Consider the following 8,467-nt stretch of genomic DNA (forward strand, 5'->3'; position numbering starts at 1 on the left):
GTGGGGAACACAGCTATATTCAGACGTACAGTAATATGTCACTGTGGTGTCTCGCAGTTCACCAGTACTTCTCAGTGAGTCCAAACGTTCTAAATAGAAAATGCTTCAGAATCTGAATAAACCACACAGGACATGCCCACTCTGAAGGAGCTGTGGGTCTCTCACATGATTCATTACTCCAACAGCTCAAAGTACTCAAGGATGTGTTCAAAGAGTTGTGCAGCTGAAGCTTTGTGGATACTGATTGGGGTGTGTCCTCAAAGAGCATGACTTAACCAACAGGGCGCCACCAGTAGTAGGCAGCTTCACCAAAGCCCGTGTGGGCATCGTTTCATAAATACTATGTGCACCTGTGGATGAGTCATGCATGCCCTGCTGCATGCCACAATTTCTCACCGTGGTTAGTCAACTTATTAGACTTGAGAAGCTAATGGCAGGGTTAGTATGAAGGATGACCATTGATACACAGCTGGTGTAGGCATCCAAATCAAGCCTGTAACAAAGAGAAACAACAACAAAGCACGTCACATGTGGGTACTTCAGGAGAAGGGAAAGGCAAACAGCAAAAAACCTTTTCAAAACGAGTAAAGCTTGATGCATATTTCCTGCAGAAAGGTTAGCCTCAGGAGAGGCTGGTTGAATCAGGGGCTCTACCAAGGCAATATGACTAGAATAACACCCAGAAAGGGAAGGAAGGGGTTGGTGGTTGTGCTGGGCGCCACATCTCTTCCATTGTGTGCACAGTGGGAGCTGACAACAAGTTGAGGGAGGGGAGTCGATATCACTCTGATGAAGCTAAGCTGGTGTGCCCCCCAGCATCACTCTGCATGGCTTTGTTTCTTTCATTTGTACATTTAGTGTATTCAATAAAAATAATTTGGATTTGTGCATTTGTGTACATGCAGAAACATTGAGGAGTGAATGCACTAAGACACAACACACTGTTGGCGTGGGCGGAAGACATGAGGGGAAGAAAAATAACTGAAGGATGGGGGGAAGGGTGATCAAAGAAGAAGTAGGGCGAGTGGAGAAAGATGAGCTGGTTCCCTCCCTTCCTCCCTCCTCCTCCTGTCTCTGCTTTTTCAAGGGAGATTGAGAAATACAAGGGCAGTCTTCACATCTTCCTCTCACCTGCAATTGAAGCTCCAGTGAATGCAGGCTCTTCTGTTCTCAGACATGTGAAGCTAGAGACACCAGCAACCATAGTCAATTGTCTTCCAGGGGCCAGAGCAGGCGACATTGAGGGAAATTTAAAACTGCTGGCTAAGGGTAAACGTAAATTCAGTAAAATTATAATTCACATCGGCAGTAATGACACCCGGTTACACCAATCGGAGGTCACTAAAATCAATATTGAATCGGTGTGTAACTTTGCCAAAACAATGTCAGCAAAGTCAGATTGCTGTCTGTCTGAGTGGTGTCCAAAAAAACGATGTGGGCTTCATAGATAACTGGGAAACTTTCTGGAGGAAACCTGGTCTTGTTAGGAGAGACGGCATCCGGGGAGTGTGATTGTGTGTACATGTCCATTTATGTCAATCCTGACGTTGGGTGAGTGCTGAGTGTTTGTATATGTGTGCATGAGGGTGAGAATGCATGTTTGTGTCTGTGTGTGCCTGTTTGTCTGTGTTTATATGTCAGGTCGGGTCTTACACTCCACCTCCCTGGGAACACCCAGGCCCTCCAAAGTGTGGAGGCCTATCTCCCCTCACCACACTCCCTGCCGGTAACTGATGCCCTCAGGGGTTGGTGCATTGGTGGTTCTTGGTGTCCGGGGCTGGGCGCTCAGGTATGCACCAGCTCACTCCCGGTGGCTACTTGGCGGGGCCTGGTGCCTGTCGCTCGGTCAGGCCTCTTCCGCGGCTCGGTTCACTCTGGCACAGCTGGCTGCCGGCAGAGCCGGCGGGCACGCCAGTGCAGCCCCCTCTGGCTTCTGCTCCGTGGCTACTGGGTGACCCCTCGTCAGGGGATCTCCTCAGCCCTTCCCAGGAGGGTGGCACGGATGCCCCTCCGGTGGTCCACCTTGGGCTCTCGCACTCTGGGGCCTCTGGATGTCTGGAGCCTGGATCTCCTCCATGCCTGCTTCATGCCCTGGGGGACGGGGCTATGGCCCCCCACACCCTCTAGCAGACCATTACATGGAGAAACCTTCTGTATACAAGCGCGCTGATCCACACGGGTGTGCACACGGGTGTTCACTGTTCGTAGACATAAACTACACCTTTCTTAGCTGCTACTTCAAAGCACATTGTGCGCTGTCGGTCCTGCGTGCTGCACAACAACATTCAATATTTAGTATTTACTGCTGTTCACACTTAGCTAGATTAACATGATGGTGTTGTGTTTAGTATGTTGCTTTGTTTTTTTTTTTGCTTGTTTTCTCTTCTTTCTCTCTCAACAGGTGATCCAGGAGATTTTTTTTCTTTGTCTTTGTAAGTGCCCTTTCTCACTGTCCCTCTTCCCTTCTGTTTTTCTTTTCCTTCCTCTCTTTCTTTCTCCCTTTCCTATCCCCCAATCATGTCTGTCTCATCTGTAACTACTGAAAATAAAATAAATAATAACAACAAAAGTTGATCAAATGGACCAATACGGCAATGCCATGATGATCCATTTGGCAAAATAAATCCATTTGGTATCCTTGTTGGTCTTCAGACAACAATTCTGACGGCTAAAGAACCAAATGGGACAGACAAAAAAAAAAAAAAAAGAAGAAAAAAAAAGGAGAGACGGCATCCATCCCACTTTGGATGGAGCAGCTCTCATTTCTAGAAATATGGACAAATTTATTAAACCCCCCAACTAAGTAGTTGGTCCCATTCCTGGTCCCAACTATCCAGAGTTGGGACCAGGAATGGGAATCCTACACGCCTCTCTGCAGCTTCTCTCCTCCTTATACCCCCCAAAACCCATCTCCACAGAGACTGTGTCAGCTCCCAAACAGACAAAAAACAAACTGAAAATCAGCAAAAAATGACCTAAACCTAAAAAGTCACAAAGAAAGACTCCAAGTCTCTGTACATGATCAATAATTGATTGATTTACTCTGCCTTACAGAAACCTGGTTGCAGCAGGATGATTATGTTAGATTAAATGAATCAACACCCCCGAGTTATTCTAATCATCAGAAACCTCGAAGCACAGGCCGAGGGGGCGGTGTCATGGCTCTGTGTCTGAGGAGTGTGATGGATGCCCTGGTGGCCACACCCTCGGGGTGGGCCGCCACATCACACCTGCATCTCATCTCAGGCGTTTTGGTGGAGGACTATTTAACCCGGCACAGACGGCTGCTCCACGCCAGTCCGTCAGTCACTTCACAGTGGTAACTTGGCTCCCCGCTGAACCTTTATATGCTTAGTGTCACATGAGCTGTGCTACTTTCACCTCCGTGTTCTCAGGTTCCTATCCGACGTGCTGTGTTAATCACCTGCCTGTCCTCCTGCCCACCTGTTCTCATCTCTGCCTCCTTGGACTTACCCTACGTGGACGTACTCCCCTCTCTGGCTTCCACGGTCCGGCTCAGATTGTAAGCCAGATTCCCTTAGCCCTGCCTAATAGTGTCTTCCCATTCTCCTGCACTCTAGTAACCTTTTGCCCTTTCTGTTGCAACCTTCGACGGTCCCGATCATGGCTCCCCTGTGTCCTTTGCTTTCCTGGTTTTCTTTGCTGTCCCGGGTCGCTTTTCGTTGTATGAATAAAACTCGAACTTGCCCACATTAAAGCGTATTGTGTATACTTTTGGGTCCCGCTTGTGTGCGAACCACGATTCATAACAGGTAATGTGGCAGCAATCTTTCACACCAGCCTGTTAACCACCAAAAGACCCAGACAGACTTTTAATTCATTTGAAAGCCTGATGCTTAGCCTTGTCCACCCCAGCTGTAAAACTCAGAAACCAGTCTTACTTGTTATCATCTATCGTCCACCTGGGCCTTACACAGAGTTTCTCTCTGATTTCTCAGACTTTTTATCTGATTTAGTGCTCAGCTCAGATAAAATAATTATTGTGGGTGATTTTAACATCCATGTAGATGCTAAAAATGACAGCCTCAACATGGCATTTAATCTGTTATTAGACTCAATTGGCTTCTCTCAAAATGTAAAAGAACCCACCCACCACTTTAACTGCCCCGCCAGAGATTTTCCACAACTCCAATGGAATTAAATTGTTTTGGTCTGTTACTCGCCGCCCTCGCAGGAACCCTGATGGGGTTGTTAACCCCCGGTCTCTAGTCTACCTTGGACTTGATTTGCTGTTCTGGTCTTACTCCCTCAAATCTTTCTGCTGCCGACATCCCCATAACTGACCATTTCCTCCTTTCATTTAACCTCACTCTCTGCTTGGTTCTACCAAGCCAACCCATCTCACCTCGTTCCGCAACATCAAGTTCCGCGTCATCTTGATCCTGTCCCTACAGGGCTTATGAAATCCTGCTTCTCTTCCTTACTCCCACTCATCTCTGCTATCATCCACTCTTCACTCACCACCGGTATCGTTCCCTCCTTATTCAAGATTGCTTCAGTCACTCCTATACTGAAAAAACCTTCCTGAGATCCTAACAACTTTAACAACCTCCATCCCATTTCTAATCTACCCTTCATTTCTAAAAGACTCGAAAAAGTAGTTGCAGTTCAACTTGATTCACACCTGGTTAATAATAACATCTACGAGAGATTTCAGTCTGGTTTTCGTTCATGTCACAGTACAGAAACTGCTTTACTTAGAAGGATCTTCTAATCGGAGCTGACTCTGGTCTACTCACCATCCTCGTCCTTTTGGATCTGAGCTCAGCCTTCGACACCATCTCTCTCTCTGTCCTTCTAAGCAGACTTTCCTCTCTCGGCATCTCTGACACACCCCCAGCCTGGTTTCAATCATATCTCCTTGACCGCTCCCAGTTTATTCAACTGAAATCATTCCGCTCTTGTCTATTCCCGGTCACTAAACCCCAAGGTTTAGTCTTAGGCCCTGTCTTCATAACTTACATCCTCCAAAATATAAGAATCAGACCATTTACCATCTCAATTTATGGAGAATAAAGTGTGTGTATATTTTTATATTGTATTTGCATACATTTCTAAATTTGAAAGGTAGGACTGCTACACGCATTATTAGTGATATTCCTGATTGTTTTTAGACCTCTACCTGAATGCTGAATTTTAGGCGTTTAATCTATTTATCATTAATAGGTGCATTTTCAGCTGTTAGAACTTCAATTCAATTTTGTTTTTTACTGGGTAAGACAAAGAGTATGAAGTTTTCCCCTATTCTGTGAATCAGATATGACTGTAAACAGAGGATCCACCCTGACTGGGAATATCTTCCTTTCGTTCACTACAATTCATACCCACTCTCAATATAAAGTAGCACGTGGAGAGCAGCTCACTTTCACCGGTGAATTCAGGGCAACACAATAACTCACAAGACATTGTTTTTAATATGGATTTCAGAAATGATGAGAAACACAAGGATAGCATTATTTATAAACGTATGACTTTATGGTTTATTCAGTTTGCCTTTCTTGGTTTTTTAAAACAAAAGTCTGATTAATCGATCAGCCTGAGAACAAGCTTACTGCGTGTTTGCTGGAGAGAGGTTAGTGTTTTCACATCTTATCTTCTAAAGGTTGTTCTTAGTATTGTCGCTGGCTCATAACACCCCCGTTTTTGTGACAGCTGAATATCTGTTCAGATGTGTTTGGGTTTGTGCGTGTTTGTTAGCAGGTTCAGAGACTGAGAGTACTGCAAACCAAAGACCAAACCAAATCCACAATCAGAGATCACTTAACAGTGGACATACAGTATGTAATAATAATAATGGATTGCATTTATATAGCGCTTTTCAAGGCCCTCAAAGCGCTTTACAATTCCACTATTCATTCACACACTGGTGGAGGAAAGCTACAGTCATAGCCACAGCTGTCCGGGGGCAGACTGACAGAAGCGAGGCTGCCATATCGTGCCATTGGCCCCTCTGGCCAGCACCAGTAGGCGGTAGGCGAAGTGTCTTGCCCAAGAACACAAAGACCAAGACAGACAGAGCAGGGGATCGAACCAGTAACCTTCCGGTTACAAGATGAGCTTCCCAACCCGCTGAACCACAGTCGCCCCAAAAATGTACAAAAATCATGGACGTTTATTTTAGCAATAATAAATATAAATATTATTACTTATTATTACTTTGTGCTACGCAGAAGGCTGATCCCCACGCCCCATTATGGCAGGACTTCCAGGGTGCCAGTGGCCCTGGGGCTCCTGCTCCTTGACATGGTGACATCCTCCTTCAGAGCTACTGCTACCTAGCAGACTGATGCCTCCGCCTCCGGCTCGGCCTTTGCACCTGGCAGGGCCTTGACCGGGGTTGCGTGTGTATATGTACAATTGTAAATAGTTCATTTGGAACACTTTCACTCTGGGCTTTCGGTTGCATTGTCTCCTGATGGAGTGTCTTAAAGAGTTACCTGGTACATATGGAATATGTAATGGAGTAATGGAGGTTACACTGTAACCTTGTTTCTCTGAGTGAGAACCAAGGTTACACCTTCAGGCCGCTCGGAGACGCGTTCCAATCAAACCACCACCGGTTTCACGTCTGCACAGCTGTTTTATATGTAAGTTGTGGGGCGTGGCCAGGTCACAAAGAAGTATCCACACACCAAGACTCAGAGAACCAAGGTTACAGTGTAACCATGCAAAATGCTGTAGAGTTGGTGGAGTGAAGGATGTCTATGTTTTTCTGGGAGTCATGACTACAGCTCATGTTAGAATGATGCTGTACAATTTGTTAGACAAACTGCAGCAACATGTAATATACACTTATACTGAATCCATCATAGTTACCTCATTAACACGTGAGTGGATTCCTCCACTTAAGACCCTTTATGGGCGATCAGTGAATTATATTGTGGAGAGGGAGAGGATTGGGTCACAGAGTTTGTGTCAGGGGGTCCAAAATGCTATCTGTATCACACAAAGCAGAGCAAAACTTATTTTGTAGTAAACCAGAAAACAGACACGCACGTGGTTGTTGTCTCTGATACTTTTAAGCACGATAAAAAAAAGTTTTCATCTAAAGAATGAGTCAATTGTAAAAATAAAAGTTCAAGTGGTTTACAACAAATGTAGCGTGTTGCCTGATTATCTGCTCCACATCTACTCCTGCTGGCAGCCTTTATATAACCAGCATTTTCACATAAGAGATATAAACTTTGCAACAACATCCTTCCACCTCCAGACAAGAACAGTTATAATAATGTATAATAATAATAATGTAGAAGTACAAAATGTTTTCACCAAATATTAGGATTTGGTGAAGTAGGAATTTAAGTTGTATTTATTTAGTTTAAAACTTGTTTAGAACGTTTTGCGAAAATCCAGTAGAACAATTTCCTTGAACACCGACTAACTAATTTTGTTTAATAACCCCAGAGAAATCGCACAAATGTTACCTGATAACACCAAATATTTTATAGAAGCATTTAACGATGCGGTAAGCACCCTTTATGTTCTTATACAAAATAAAGCCAAGACACCTGACTATTTAAGGCTCAGAACAAACCTGCTGTCAGACCAGCCACTTGTTAATAACACTAAAAAAGGACGAAAGAAAAAAAGAAAGAGCTGAAAGGATGGAAACTGGCACTGTTGGATTTGATATACAAATCATCACCCTGTGTGAGGAGGATTGTGATGTGTGAGGTAATGCAAACATCGATTTTATTAATGCACTGTGTGCGATACAACAACAACAATTAGACCAGTAAAAAAAGGTCAAAATTTTGAAAACCATCAACACAATATGGTGGATTTTTATTTCTGTTATTAGTTGCTGCCGTCCCTTTCATAGCCAGTATGACAGCAAACAGGTGAAACATACACACAAAAGATGTTTGTAGTCCCTCAGCACCAAAAACACCAAAATACAGAAACCATCGGACAAACAGCTCAAAATGAGCTGGACAAAGCTGTGGTTGAGGTACTGCAAAGAAATGACATAGATGTGTATGAAAAAGCTACAAAGTACTCCAGTATTCTTCAGAGATACCTATCGCTAACGCTGCCACGGGAATGTGATATTCACAGAGAAACCCCCCCACTGACATGACCGCTGTGGCACCGGGCAAACCTCCACCCGGCCCACTCTAAACAGGTGACAGTAGACTTAAGAGCCACAGGACTCAGTGCCGCTGAATCTTTGATTTTATTTATTTTTTGTTATGTTTTACTTGCATCTAATTGAAAGGGTGAGTGTAAACACAAAACATTATAATTAAAAATTAAACCTAATAAAACAAGTTTTAGAAAGCGACTTTTTCATTTGATTCAATTTTATATGATGGATTATTATATTATTTTTTAAAACATGTATATGCTAAGGACATCCCAGTATGTGTCCTGTACCTGTCTGTTTCATTTAAAAAATACTCAAAATGTACTTAATAAATTAAACATGACTCCTTCCTTGATTGAC

This window comes from Pelmatolapia mariae, linkage group LG20, assembly GCF_036321145.2.
Source record: "Pelmatolapia mariae isolate MD_Pm_ZW linkage group LG20, Pm_UMD_F_2, whole genome shotgun sequence".
Classification (NCBI taxonomy): domain Eukaryota; kingdom Metazoa; phylum Chordata; class Actinopteri; order Cichliformes; family Cichlidae; genus Pelmatolapia; species Pelmatolapia mariae.